We start from the raw sequence: 13,089 nt of genomic DNA, 5'->3' as shown, positions 1-13,089 counted from the left end.
AGTCACCATCTATTTCCTTACATTCTATGCCTTCCATGTCCTTTTCCACAGTAAACATGATGAATCAAATTTTGCAGGTAAAACAGGTTGGGGGTGTGGTGCTGGGGGAGGAAAGAATAATTGAGGGAATCCAGTGGAAAGGTGGATGGCAGACAAGATGAATTGACAGGGGCAAACATGCTGCAGGCCAAAATAGTAAACGCTGAGGTGGCCATGGTATGCAATTGGAAGAAGTGTATAACTAGAACTTGGTAATTTCCGTTTTAAATGTAAATGTGGAAATTTGTGCTGGTCTTCCGAAAGACAAACTTGTGAAATGATGGACTGAAATCGGACAGTCTTCTCTAGTTTAGTAATACCTCTATCTCTAACCCCCCTTCATCCTCTGAGTGCAATTAATCTCAAGTCTCCTTTGTATAATCGTGAAGAATCAATTGTTCTTGCACGTTAGCCCGCAATTCTGTGCACTCCCTGGGTAAACCTGTCTTTATCAATGGTTTTGGCTGTACTTGAAATGAATGGGTGATGTTTGCTATTACCATGGCTTCCGGGAGCAATCTCACTGCCTGCATCAAATACTGGGACCGTCCATGAGCCGGAATACGTAAAGGCATTTCAACAACAATTGAGTTACAAAAACAGGAATTGCTGAAGAAATTCAGCAAGTCCGGCATCATCTATGCAAAGAAAGCAGAGACAACATTTCGGCCCCAGTAACCCTTCTTCAATAAAATGCGCTCTTTTTCGGGCAGCTTTATACAATAATGCACTATTGCCGATCGCTGAGTGGGACTGAGACGCTCTGCACGTGGGAAGGGGAACCTTCCGCACGTGGGACGAGGGACGCTCTGCACGTGGGAAGGGGACTGACTTCACCTGGGACGGGGGTCACTGCACGTGGGAAGGGGACTGACTTCACCTGGGACGGGGGTCACTCTGCACGTGGGAAGGGGACTGACTGCACCTGGGACGGGGGTCGCTCTGCACGTGGCAAGGGGACTGACTGCACCTGGGACGGGGGTCACTCTGCACGTGGGAAGGGGACTGACTGCACCTGGGACGGGTGTCGCTCTGCAGGAGGTGCTTTCGAGGCTCACATTCGTGACGTCATCACGCTGACGGCCGCTGCCGTTGCGATGGCGGGAAGACAGGAGAAAGATGGAGACTGGTGTCAACGATCGGTGCTGCCGTCCTCCTGCTGAGGAGTGCCTCGATTTCTGAGGATCCCACCCTGCAGGAAAGTGCCTCAAACCAGCCATCAATCAGTCCGCAATCGCAGGACCGTTAAAAGGAATAAGGTTTGAGTCTTGAAATGGTGTGTGTGTGTGTGTGTGTGGGGTGAGCCCTCAGCAGGTGTACTGTCCTTACTCACCCTGGGCGCATTACCTGACTTCACACCCCAAAAAGGATCTTTCTGATTCTTAAACTTCGAGCAGCCGCCAGGGCACCTAGGGTGAGCAATAAATGCCGGCTTTGTTAATGTTGCGGACAACGACGTGACGGAATTTTAAAATATGTGCATTATATGCTTTCTTCAAACAAAATCCACGCTTTGCTCTCCAATGAATGAAAGTTGGTATTATTTACTCCACTGTAATAAAATTAAAGGATTGGTTGTGTAGGTAGTGCTAAAGTGTATGATTTGGAAGTAGATTATCAGAATGTCATCTTCAAAAAAAATGGTATCCCACAGTTGGCTTAAGGCTTCCAAACCCTTTCTATTCATATACCCATCCAAATGCCTCTTGAATGTTGCAATTGTACCAGTCTCCACCACATCCTCTGGCAGCTCATACCATATACGTACCACCCTCTGTGTGAAAAAGTTGCCCCCTAGGTCTCTTTTATATCTTTCCCCTCTCACCCTAAACCTATACCCTCTAGTTCTGGATGCCCCGACCCCAGGGAAAAGACTTTGCCTATTTATCCTATCCATGCCCCTCATAATTTTGTAAACCTCTATAAGGTCACCCCTCAGCCTCCGACCCTCCAGGGAAAACAGCCCTAGCCTGTTCAGCCTCTCCCTGTAGCACAGATCCTCCAACCCTGGCAACATCCTTGTAAATCTTTTCTGAACCCTTTCAAGTTTCACACCATCTTTTCGATAGGAAGGAGACCAGAATTGCACACAGTATTTCAACAGTGGCCTAACCAATGTCGTGTACAGCCGCAACATGACCTCCCAACTCCTGTACTCAATACTCTGACCAATAAAGGAAAGCATACCAAACACCTTCTTCACTATCCTATCTACCTGCGATTCCACTTTCAAGGATTATTAACTTTAAAATGGATTGGCTTAAAGGGGCATTATTGGGGTGTTTCCAAGTCTCCTAATTCATTCTTTTATTATAAGACCCTGTTTTGGCAGGAAGGTAAGTGATCAGGGAGTGTAGATCAATTATAGTTGACTAAAGAGTTGGAAGTTCCATAGAATGTGTGGTCCAAAAGATCTTCAACAGCAGAACAGGTTGGTGTTGGATCTCATCACCAGCAAAGGTTGAAGAATGATGGTGGCTCCAGTCAATCACGCAATCTGATCACCAAACCATAAGGAATGTGTGAACCCCAATGCCCCCTTCTTTTTTTTTATTTCAAAAATATACTTTATTCATAAATGATTTGATGGTCTGTACATTGGATCATGCCATACATATGTCCATATTTACAAACACAGATTCGACTTTATTCTTGTCCTTTACAATCCTGTGCATTTTTTCAATCTTGTATATATACATATATTTGGCTGAGGCATCAGCAGAGCCCAAAAAAACGTCTGTATGGGCCCCCTGTTCTTCTTTCGGCAGGCCGATCTTACACAGTGGTCTTTCCCCACCGCGCCTTGGCGGCAGCTGCCCCAAGCTTCAGCGAGTCCCTCAACACGTAGTCTTGGACCTTGGAATGTGCCAGTCTGCAACACTCGATCGGGGTCAACTCCTTCAGCTGGAAGATCAACAGGTTTCGGACCGCCCAGAGAGCGTCCTTCACCGAGTTGATGATCCTCCAGGCGCAGTTAATGTTCGTCTCGGTGTGAGTCCCGGGGAACAGGCCGTAGAGCACGGAGTCCCGCGTCACGGCGCTGCTCGGGACGAACCTCGACAAGCACCACTGCATTCCTCTCCAGACTTCCTCTGCATAGGCACATTCCAGAAGGAGGTGTGTGACAGTCTCGTCCCCCCCGCAGCCACTTCGAGGGCAGCGTGCGGTGCGGCAGAGAGTCCGGGCGTGCATAAAGGATCTCACAGGCAGAGCCCTTCTCACCACCAGCCAAGCCACGTCTTGGTGCTTGTTGGAAAGTTCTGGCGATGAGGCATTCTGCCAAATGGCTTTGACAGTCTGCTCAGGGAACCGCTCGACAGGATCCGCCCTCTCCTTTTCCCGAAGGGTCTCAAGGACGCTACGTGCTGACCACTTCCTGATGGACTTGTGGTCAAAGGTGTTTTTCCTCATAAATTTCTCCACGAAGGACAGGTGATACGGAACGGTCCAACTACTCGGAGCGTTCCGCGGCAGCGAGGCCAGGCCCATCCTTCGCAACACCGGGGACAGGTAGAACCTCAGTACGTAGTGACACTTGGTGTTTGCGTACCGGGGATCCACGCACAGCTTGATGCAGCCACACACAAAGGTGGCCATCAGGGTGAGGGTGGCATTGGGCGTGTTTTTTCCCCCGTTGCACCGGTCTTTGTACATAGAGTCTCTTCGGACCCGGTCCATCTTTGATCTCCAAATGAATTGGAAGATGGCCCGGGTGACTGCGGCGGCACAGGTCCTGGGGATAGGCCAGACCTGTGCCACATATAGCAATACTGAGAGTACCTCACACCTGATGACCAGGTTTTTTCCCGCGATGGAGAGCGACCGTTGCCCCCATCTGCCTAGTTTCTGTCTCATCTTCCTGATCCGCTCCTCCCAGGTCTTGGCGCACGCCCCAGCCCCCCCGAACCAAATACCCAGCACCTTCAGGTGGTCAGTCCTGACGGTGAAGGGGATAGAGGATTGGTCGGCCCAGTTCCCGAAGAGCATGGCCTCGCTCTTGCCTCGGTTTACCTTGGCCCCCGAGGCCCGTTCGAACTGGTCGCAGATGCACACGAGTCTGTGCACGGACAGCGGATCCGAGCAGAAAACAGCGACGTCATCCATGTACAGGGAGGCCTTAACCTGCAGGCCCCCGCTGCCAGGAATAGTCACCCCTCTCAGGCTCGCATCCTTCCTGATGGATTCGGCAAATGGCTCTATGCAACACACAAACAAGGCGGGTGAGAGGGGGCATCCCTGCCTGACTCCAGATCTTACAGGGAAGCTATCTGATTCCCACCCATTGATTGAGACTGCACTGACAATGTTGGTGTAGAGCAGTCTGATCCAATTTCCGATTCCCTCCCCAAAGCCCATTTTGGAGAGGACATCCCTCATATATGTATGCGATATCCTGTCAAAGGCTTTCTCCTGGTCCAGGCTGATGAGGCAGGTGTCCACCCCCCTGTCCTGCACGTAGGCGATCGTATCCCTGAGGAGTGCGAGACTCTCAGAGATCTTCCTGCCCGGTACAGCACAGGTTTGGTCCGGGTGGATCACCGATCCCAGAGCAGACCTGACCCGGTTGGCGATGACCTTTGACAGGATTTTGTAGTCTGCATTTAACAGTGAGATCGGTCTCCAATTTCTAATTTCCTCCCTCTCCCCCTTCCGCTTGTAGACGAGGGTGATGATGCCTTTCCTCATGGATTCACTCATGGTACCTGCCCGGAGCATACTGACATACACCTCCAGCAGGTCCTGGCCGATCAAGTCCCAAAGAGCGGAATAAACCTCGACCGGTAAGCCGTCGCTTCCGGGAGTTTTATTCTTTTCGAAGGACTCGAGGGCCTTGGTCAGTTCATCCAGAGATAGCGGCTGGTCCAGCCTCTCTCGTGTTCCGTCATCTAGGACCTCCGTGATAGAGGACAGGAACGACTGGGAGGCCGCGCTGTCGGTCGGCTTCGAGTCATACAGGCTGGCGTAGAAGGATTTGCTGATCCTCATGACGTCAGCCTGAGATGACGTTACCGAGCCATCTTCTTTCTTCAGGCTGCTGAGCACGGAGCTCTCTTTGTGCACCTTCTGGAAGAAGAAACGTGAGCACGTCTCGTCCTGCTCCACCGAGCGGACCCTGGACCGGAAGATTATCCTGGAGGCCTCCGAGGCAAAGAGCGAGGCTTGCTGGCCCTTCACCTCCTTGAGGTCCTCCGTGACATCCACCCCCATCGTCTGCAGCAGGAGCAGGTTCTGCATACTTTCCTGGAGCTGGGACAGTTTTCCCCGCCTCTCTCTCGCCTCCTGGACACCTTTGAGGATAAAGAACCTCTTGATGTTCCCTTTTACCGTTTCCCACCAGTCCGCTGGAGACTCAAAGAGGGGCTTCACGGTTCTCCAACCTGCGTAATCCCTCTTGAGCTCTTCGATGTTTCCCGGGGTCAACAGCTTAGTGTTCAGTTTCCACGTTCCCTTGCCCGCCCGCTGTTCGTCCTGTAGGTGACAGTCGGCCAGCAGGAGGCAGTGGTCAGAGAAGAACACCGGCTTGACGTCGGTGGATCTGACCGAGAGCGTTCGGGACACAAACAGGTAATCTATCCTTGAGCGGATAGACCCGTCTGCCCGTGACCAGGTGTATCTACGCTGCGCTCCGTCTGCAGGGGCGCTGAAGACGTCGTGCAGCTTGGCGTCTTTGACCGTTTCCATCAGGGCCCTGGACGTAGCGTCCGGTTTACTGTCCCCCCCGCCGGATCGTCCATCAGCATCAATGATGCAGTTGAAGTCTCCGGCCAGAATGACCGGCCTGGACGTAGCCAGCAGCAGTGGAAGCTGTTGCAGGACGGCCAACCGTTCACTCTTACCCACTGGGGCGTACACGTTGATTAGTCTCACGGGAGCATTTCTGTATTTGACGTCCACGACGAGGAGGCGCCCGCCCACCACCTCCTTAACCTCGGAGATGGTGAAGTTGCCTCCCCGCAACAGGATACCCAGGCCGGAGGCGCGGCTATCGTTGCCCCCCGACCACACTGACGGCCCGTGGGTCCACAAGCTCGACCATCTCCTGTAACTGCTGAGGTGCGGTATCCCGCACTCCTGCAGAAACAGGACATCGGCTTTGACGTTGGCCAGGAAGGCCAGCGTTGAAACACATCGCGTAGCCGCTTTAATGCTACGCACATTTATGCTGGCAATTTTAAACCCCATTTTAACAGTTTGCGGGGTTACCAGTGTCCATTTTCTTCTGGTCTTGCTCCAGTGGGGTAGCTGCGTGCATCCCCGTGGTGACAGCAAACTGCTGGACCTTCCCAGGGCTGAGGGAGTTGTCCGGCTCCACGCTGGAGTCATTTCCCCGCTCTGGTGTCATCGTGTCGGACCCAGGGTCCGCATCGCCCTGTTCTCCATCTGACATCAGGGCTGTCACTGGGACGCTGCTCCCAGTTCCCTGGAGCTGTGGGCCGGTGGGTACCCCTTGGTTCTCACCGGGTAGGGGGAGGCCTTCACCCATCCCCTCAGAGGGATCGTCTTTTCCTTCTTGGGCGGTGTTGCCCTCCTTTCTCCCCACGGCGCTCTGCCTCTTCCTCCGGAGGCGACCCTTCTTGCGCCCGTCCTCACCCTCGGAGGAGCTGCCTGTATCCTCCTCTTGGAGGTGTCTCTTCCCCCTTCGCTTGGTGGCTTTGGGGCCCTCGAGAGGTTTCCTTTTCCTGTTTTTAACGATAATCCACTGCTCTGCCTCCTTTGATCCCTCCTCTTCCATTTCCTCCGTCTGTCTTGCAGGAGCTTGGGTCGGCTGCTGCATCTCCCCGCTGTCTGCTGCCTGCTCCTCTACAACCTTCCCTTCCTTCTGGGTGCCTCCAGGCACCGTTCCTTTGCTGATTCGCGGTACCTCGTTAGACTTTGTCGGTCCGCGGCTCGTGTTGCCACCTCCGGCCATCTGTGCGTAGGTGGCGGCTCCTCGTCTTGGGCAGGCCTTGTACATGTGGCCCGCCTCCCCGCACAGGTTGCAGCTCTTTTCCTCCCGACAGTCCTTTGTCAAGTGACCCTCCTGTTTGCAGTTCCTGCAGATGGTCACTTTGCAATCCACCGCCACGTGTCCCGACTTCCCGCAGGTTCGGCACACTTTGGGCTGCCCTGCATATGTCAGGTAGCCTCTGCTCCCTCCGATTGCGAAGCTCGAGGGTGGGTGGAGGATGTTCCCACTGTCATCGGCCCTCAGAGTTACCTTGACCTGCCTCTTACTGGTCCAGATCCCAAAGGGGTCGATCACATCGGTGGCTTCTCCCTCGACTTGGACGTACCTTCCCAGGAAGGTCAGGACATCAGCCGCTGGAACGTAGGGGTTGTACATATGGATTGTAACAACCCGGTTCCTCTGTGCAGGAAGCACACACAATGGCGTCGCCGACAAGATGGAGAACAGCGGCTCCCCTTCCTTCTCCTTGAAGACCTTCAGGAGCTGTTCGCACTGCTTCACGCTTCTGAAGGTCACATCGAAGTAGCCTGCCCCAGGGAAATCCTGCAGGCAGTACACGTCTGCGGCTGCAAGGCCGCAACACTCCAGCAGAACTTTCTTCACAAACACCGTCCGATCCACCGGATCATCAGCAAGGGAGAACCACTGCTGGGCTCTCCTTCGATAGCTCAGCTGGTAGAGCGGAGGACTGTAGTGTGTCGCAAACCTGTCATCCTTAGGTCGCCGGTTCAATTCCGGCTCGAAGGAGCCCCCCCACCCTGCTGCTTTTTGCAAACAGTCAGCATCCACCAGCACGCGGGCCACAGCAACACAGATGAGCTGAAAAGGCGACACGTCGGCACACGCCCTTCCCCCTCTGCAACCAGCCAGCCAGCTGTCTCCTTGCTGCGGCTGCAGCTGACGGCCAGCAGGGTGCCTCGTTTTCGACACAAACGCATGAAAGCACTTTGTGCTCACTGCAACCAAATGAAGTCTTCTATCAGTCAGGCGGGGCCCTGCGACGTCACCTCACGCTCGTGGTGGCTGCGCCAAGGCTGAAGTCGTTTCCACCTCCAATCAGCAATCGCCATCGCCTCAGCACTTCTTTCCTCGTCCACGGGGCCTTCCGCCTCGCCTGAGTCCACCAGCTGCCGCTGCCGCTCCTCCGACAAGTTGGTTCTTTCAGCGAGACAGGCATCAGCAATGTTTGGTCTCAGCCGTCCGACGGGTGAGAGGATTTCCTGCACATCCTGGAGCGTGGCTGCTCAGGATCCACTGCGGAAGGAGCGAAAGCGTGGCCGGCTCACCTACCGGGGGATTAGTTCAACTGTTGGAGCGCACGCGTGAGGTAGTGGGATCGATGCCCGCATTCTCCACTTGCTTTTAAAACTGCGAGTGCACCCACTCACTCAGCTGGTCTGCAGCAGACGGAATACCGTTTGCGTACGCCGCCTCCCTGAGAGTGGTCCCGAAAGATCAAAAGCTTCACGCGTGAGCGACAGGCAGGTCCTGCTGTTTCAGGGTGCAGCGTAGGAAGGAAGTCGAGCTGCGCAGTGAAGGGAAACGCCTGCGGCGTTGATGTTTTTTCCCTGCGGGGTGCAAGTCAGCACCTTGAAAGGATCACACCGGTGGTGGGTGAGTCGCCTGAGGTCAGCGGGCACGTCCTGGACGTGTTTGGAGGCAACTTGAACCAGTCGGTAAGCTGCGGCCCAAACCCTAACCTGACATGTACACGAAGCTGCGAGTCAGGTACTGTACCGGCAGAATCTGGCAGTTTCGGATCAGCACTCGAGACGATTTCTTCATGCCAGCACAGGCCGAAGCTGTGGAGATCAGCCAGTGGCTCAGGATCTGCCAGAGTGACAGATTTTCAGGGAGGCAACGGCGTCGCATTAGTGGAGGAGCGCGGCAAAGCATCAGCAAGGGAGAGCCACTGCTGGGCTCTCCTTCGATAGCTCAGCTGGTAGAGCGGAGGACTGTAGTGTGTCGCAAACCTGTCATCCTTAGGCCGCCGGTTCAATTCCGGCTCGAAGGAGCCCCCCACCCTGCTGCTTTTTGCAAACAGTCAGCATCCACCAGCACGCGGGCCACAGCAACACAGATGAGCTGAAAAGGCGACACGTCGGCACACGCCCTTCCCCCTCTGCAACCAGCCAGCCAGCTGTCTCCTTGCTGCGGCTGCAGCTGACGGCCAGCAGGGTGCCTCGTTTTCGACACAAACGCATGAAAGCACTTTGTGCTCACTGCAACCAAATGAAGTCTTCTATCAGTCAGGCGGGGCCCTGCGACGTCACCTCACGCTCGTGGTGGCTGCGCCAAGGCTGAAGTCGTTTCCACCTCCAATCAGCAATCGCCATCGCCTCAGCACTTCTTTCCTCGTCCACGGGGCCTTCCGCCTCGCCTGAGTCCACCAGCTGCCGCTGCCGCTCCTCCGACAAGTTGGTTCTTTCAGCGAGACAGGCATCAGCAATGTTTGGTCTCAGCCGTCCGACGGGTGAGAGGATTTCCTGCACATCCTGGAGCGTGGCTGCTCAGGATCCACTGCGGAAGGAGCGAAAGCGTGGCCGGCTCACCTACCGGGGGATTAGTTCAACTGTTGGAGCGCACGCGTGAGGTAGTGGGATCGATGCCCGCATTCTCCACTTGCTTTTAAAACTGCGAGTGCACCCACTCACTCAGCTGGTCTGCAGCAGACGGAATACCGTTTGCGTACGCCGCCTCCCTGAGAGTGGTCCCGAAAGATCAAAAGCTTCACGCGTGAGCGACAGGCAGGTCCTGCTGTTTCAGGGTGCAGCGTAGGAAGGAAGTCGAGCTGCGCAGTGAAGGGAAACGCCTGCGGCGTTGATGTTTTTTCCCTGCGGGGTGCAAGTCAGCACCTTGAAAGGATCACACCGGTGGTGGGTGAGTCGCCTGAGGTCAGCGGGCACGTCCTGGACGTGTTTGGAGGCAACTTGAACCAGTCGGTAAGCTGCGGCCCAAACCCTAACCTGACATGTACACGAAGCTGCGAGTCAGGTACTGTACCGGCAGAATCTGGCAGTTTCGGATCAGCACTCGAGACGATTTCTTCATGCCAGCACAGGCCGAAGCTGTGGAGATCAGCCAGTGGCTCAGGATCTGCCAGAGTGACAGATTTTCAGGGAGGCAACGGCGTCGCATTAGTGGAGGAGCGCGGCAAAGCATCAGCAAGGGAGAGCCACTGCTGGGCTCTCCTTCGATAGCTCAGCTGGTAGAGCGGAGGACTGTAGTGTGTCGCAAACCTGTCATCCTTAGGCCGCCGGTTCAATTCCGGCTCGAAGGAGCCCCCCACCCTGCTGCTTTTTGCAAACAGTCAGCATCCACCAGCACGCGGGCCACAGCAACACAGATGAGCTGAAAAGGCGACACGTCGGCACACGCCCTTCCCCCTCTGCAACCAGCCAGCCAGCTGTCTCCTTGCAGCGGCTGCAGCTGACGGCCAGCAGGGTGCCTCGTTTTCGACACAAACGCATGAAAGCACTTTGTGCTCACTGCAACCAAATGAAGTCTTCTATCAGTCAGGCGGGGCCCTGCGACGTCACCTCACGCTCGTGGTGGCTGCGCCAAGGCTGAAGTCGTTTCCACCTCCAATCAGCAATCGCCATCGCCTCAGCACTTCTTTCCTCGTCCACGGGGCCTTCCGCCTCGCCTGAGTCCACCAGCTGCCGCTGCCGCTCCTCCGACAAGTTGGTTCTTTCAGCGAGACAGGCATCAGCAATGTTTGGTCTCAGCCGTCCGACGGGTGAGAGGATTTCCTGCACATCCTGGAGCGTGGCTGCTCAGGATCCACTGCGGAAGGAGCGAAAGCGTGGCCGGCTCACCTACCGGGGGATTAGTTCAACTGTTGGAGCGCACGCGTGAGGTAGTGGGATCGATGCCCGCATTCTCCACTTGCTTTTAAAACTGCGAGTGCACCCACTCACTCAGCTGGTCTGCAGCAGACGGAATACCGTTTGCGTACGCCGCCTCCCTGAGAGTGGTCCCGAAAGATCAAAAGCTTCACGCGTGAGCGACAGGCAGGTCCTGCTGTTTCAGGGTGCAGCGTAGGAAGGAAGTCGAGCTGCGCAGTGAAGGGAAACGCCTGCGGCGTTGATGTTTTTTCCCTGCGGGGTGCAAGTCAGCACCTTGAAAGGATCACACCGGTGGTGGGTGAGTCGCCTGAGGTCAGCGGGCACGTCCTGGACGTGTTTGGAGGCAACTTGAACCAGTCGGTAAGCTGCGGCCCAAACCCTAACCTGACATGTACACGAAGCTGCGAGTCAGGTACTGTACCGGCAGAATCTGGCAGTTTCGGATCAGCACTCGAGACGATTTCTTCATGCCAGCACAGGCCGAAGCTGTGGAGATCAGCCAGTGGCTCAGGATCTGCCAGAGTGACAGATTTTCAGGGAGGCAACGGCGTCGCATTAGTGGAGGAGCGCGGCAAAGCATCAGCAAGAGAGAGCCACTGCTGGGCTCTCCTTCGATAGCTCAGCTGGTAGAGCGGAGGACTGTAGTGTGTCGCAAACCTGTCATCCTTAGGCCGCCGGTTCAATTCCGGCTCGAAGGAGCCCCCCACCCTGCTGCTTTTTGCAAACAGTCAGCATCCACCAGCACGCGGGCCACAGCAACACAGATGAGCTGAAAAGGCGACACGTCGGCACACGCCCTTCCCCCTCTGCAACCAGCCAGCCAGCTGTCTCCTTGCAGCGGCTGCAGCTGACGGCCAGCAGGGTGCCTCGTTTTCGACACAAACGCATGAAAGCACTTTGTGCTCACTGCAACCAAATGAAGTCTTCTATCAGTCAGGCGGGGCCCTGCGACGTCACCTCACGCTCGTGGTGGCTGCGCCAAGGCTGAAGTCGTTTCCACCTCCAATCAGCAATCGCCATCGCCTCAGCACTTCTTTCCTCGTCCACGGGGCCTTCCGCCTCGCCTGAGTCCACCAGCTGCCGCTGCCGCTCCTCCGACAAGTTGGTTCTTTCAGCGAGACAGGCATCAGCAATGTTTGGTCTCAGCCGTCCGACGGGTGAGAGGATTTCCTGCACATCCTGGAGCGTGGCTGCTCAGGATCCACTGCGGAAGGAGCGAAAGCGTGGCCGGCTCACCTACCGGGGGATTAGTTCAACTGTTGGAGCGCACGCGTGAGGTAGTGGGATCGATGCCCGCATTCTCCACTTGCTTTTAAAACTGCGAGTGCACCCACTCACTCAGCTGGTCTGCAGCAGACGGAATACCGTTTGCGTACGCCGCCTCCCTGAGAGTGGTCCCGAAAGATCAAAAGCTTCACGCGTGAGCGACAGGCAGGTCCTGCTGTTTCAGGGTGCAGCGTAGGAAGGAAGTCGAGCTGCGCAGTGAAGGGAAACGCCTGCGGCGTTGATGTTTTTTCCCTGCGGGGTGCAAGTCAGCACCTTGAAAGGATCACACCGGTGGTGGGTGAGTCGCCTGAGGTCAGCGGGCACGTCCTGGACGTGTTTGGAGGCAACTTGAACCAGTCGGTAAGCTGCGGCCCAAACCCTAACCTGACATGTACACGAAGCTGCGAGTCAGGTACTGTACCGGCAGAATCTGGCAGTTTCGGATCAGCACTCGAGACGATTTCTTCATGCCAGCACAGGCCGAAGCTGTGGAGATCAGCCAGTGGCTCAGGATCTGCCAGAGTGACAGATTTTCAGGGAGGCAACGGCGTCGCATTAGTGGAGGAGCGCGGCAAAGCATCAGCAAGGGAGAGCCACTGCTGGGCTCTCCTTCGATAGCTCAGCTGGTAGAGCGGAGGACTGTAGTGTGTCGCAAACCTGTCATCCTTAGGTCGCCGGTTCAATTCCGGCTCGAAGGAGCCCCCCACCCTGCTGCTTTTTGCAAACAGTCAGCATCCACCAGCACGCGGGCCACAGCAACACAGATGAGCTGAAAAGGCGACACGTCGGCACACGCCCTTCCCCCTCTGCAACCAGCCAGCCAGCTGTCTCCTTGCTGCGGCTGCAGCTGACGGCCAGCAGGGTGCCTCGTTTTCGACACAAACGCATGAAAGCACTTTGTGCTCACTGCAACCAAATGAAGTCTTCTATCAGTCAGGCGGGGCCCTGCGACGTCACCTCACGCTCGTGGTGGCTGCGCCAAGGCTG

General features: G+C 55.7%; 5 non-coding genes across 5 annotated transcripts; all 5 read left to right on the top strand.

The window, feature by feature from the left end:
• The first annotated feature begins 7,645 nt into the window (after positions 1 to 7,645).
• On the top strand, positions 7,646 to 7,735 carry trnay-gua (transfer RNA tyrosine (anticodon GUA)). Its single transcript is given in 2 exon segments — positions 7,646 to 7,682; positions 7,700 to 7,735. It is a non-coding gene; the product is annotated as a tRNA-Tyr (tRNA).
• A 1,177-nt stretch (positions 7,736 to 8,912) lies between these two features.
• Positions 8,913 to 9,002, top strand: trnay-gua (transfer RNA tyrosine (anticodon GUA)). The gene is given in 2 exon segments: positions 8,913 to 8,949; positions 8,967 to 9,002. It is a non-coding gene; the product is annotated as a tRNA-Tyr (tRNA).
• Positions 9,003 to 10,178: 1,176 nt separating this feature from the next.
• On the top strand, positions 10,179 to 10,268 carry trnay-gua (transfer RNA tyrosine (anticodon GUA)). Its single transcript is given in 2 exon segments — positions 10,179 to 10,215; positions 10,233 to 10,268. It is a non-coding gene; the product is annotated as a tRNA-Tyr (tRNA).
• Positions 10,269 to 11,444: 1,176 nt separating this feature from the next.
• trnay-gua (transfer RNA tyrosine (anticodon GUA)) lies at positions 11,445 to 11,534 on the top strand. The gene is given in 2 exon segments: positions 11,445 to 11,481; positions 11,499 to 11,534. It is a non-coding gene; the product is annotated as a tRNA-Tyr (tRNA).
• A 1,176-nt stretch (positions 11,535 to 12,710) lies between these two features.
• trnay-gua (transfer RNA tyrosine (anticodon GUA)) lies at positions 12,711 to 12,800 on the top strand. The gene is given in 2 exon segments: positions 12,711 to 12,747; positions 12,765 to 12,800. It is a non-coding gene; the product is annotated as a tRNA-Tyr (tRNA).
• The last annotated feature ends 289 nt before the right edge of the window (positions 12,801 to 13,089 follow it).

The sequence above is a fragment of the Chiloscyllium punctatum genome, chromosome 5 (genome assembly GCF_047496795.1).
Source record: "Chiloscyllium punctatum isolate Juve2018m chromosome 5, sChiPun1.3, whole genome shotgun sequence".
NCBI classification, from domain to species: Eukaryota; Metazoa; Chordata; class Chondrichthyes; order Orectolobiformes; family Hemiscylliidae; genus Chiloscyllium; species Chiloscyllium punctatum.
The sequence above is the reverse complement of the archived record's forward strand: the minus strand, read 5'-3'. Positions and strand labels throughout refer to the sequence as shown.